This window comes from Nelumbo nucifera, chromosome 2, assembly GCF_055504915.1.
Source record: "Nelumbo nucifera cultivar China Antique chromosome 2, China Antique-T2T, whole genome shotgun sequence".
Taxonomy (NCBI): domain Eukaryota; kingdom Viridiplantae; phylum Streptophyta; class Magnoliopsida; order Proteales; family Nelumbonaceae; genus Nelumbo; species Nelumbo nucifera.
In genome coordinates this window covers 65,307,045-65,308,473 of record NC_142650.1, presented here as the reverse complement: position 1 = coordinate 65,308,473, position 1,429 = coordinate 65,307,045, and positions in this window count along the sequence as shown.

The following is a 1,429-nucleotide window of genomic DNA, read 5'->3' as shown; positions in this document are numbered from 1 at the left end:
GAGCCAAAAAGCCCCCTAAAACAGAATTAAGGAGCAATCCTATAATTTTTTTAAAGAAAGTATAATTGTATTAATATGAACAATAAGTTTACAGCAGCATGATGTGCTCAAGGACCTCTCTCCTAGTATAACCATATTAATATATTAATCAATGTTTAGGAAATCGGACTGAACCGTCTGGTTGGACCGGTTGAACCATGACCAGGTCCCTGGCTGGTTTGGTCATACCCCATTAATTATTTTTGTTAAAAATCCGGTGAAAACTGGTTGTTTGGCCAGTTTAACTGGAAAACTGGTGAATTGGTCTCAGTTTCATGAAACCACCTAGTCCATTAAATAATTAAACTTTAAAATGCATTTAACAAGACTTGAACTCACGACCTCTTATTTTTATATATTGCTTAATTAGCATTAATTCACCTATTTATTTATGTTAGTTAATGACTCATTATTGTATATATTCACGTATTTTAAAGATTTAAATTAAGAAAAATGTCATATAGTATTTATATGACACATAGTATATATACATATATGCCATATCATCACAGTTTGACCCCAATTGAACCTTTGACCTATGAACCTCTACGTTCCTAGTTCTATGCTTGGTGTGGTTCTTTGAATATTGGTATTAATATGTATTTTTTTACAAAAGGTCTCGCCCTTCTTGGTTGATGAGGTTCCCTTGAAGACTCATGTACTACATTAAGTAAGATATACAATGAGTGTGAAGATTAGATTTATCACGACTCTATTCTACATTCCCAATTAGGGGTGTAAACGGATTGAATTCGAATCAGATTAGGCAATATCCGAATTCGAATCCGATTAAAAATTCGAATATTCGATTCTATTCTAATTCGACTAATTAATTATTATAAGTAATTAATAAGAATATAAAATAAATATTTTATTTATATAAAATATATATAAATATATAAATTATATAAACATTTAAAATTTTTATATATTATATATAAAAATTAAATAATCGATCGAACTCAAATATTTATCGTTTCAAATCAGGTCATATCCGAATTCGAATTCGAATAGCTATTCGATATGAATAGGATATCCGAATTCGATCGGTTAGATATTTGAATTATTCAAATTTGGTTCGATTATATCGAATCTAGAATTCTAAATCAGATTTTCGAATACCGCTGACACCCCTATCCCCAATGAGAGATATACCCCACATAACAATACTTAATTTTGTCATTTGTCAATTGTGTTCTCCTACCTAATTAAATTGTGAGTGGGTATTTTTGGGAAATTCATCGGTATAACATCAGTTAATGGAATTGGACTTTATTGTTGAAATTTGGAACTACAACATAGCTTTTTAGCACAAGTGAAAGTTTGGGCCCATAAGGTCTTGTTCATTTTGTGTTACTCAAGTAAGGCGTTTTCCTAGGCAAGTGAATCA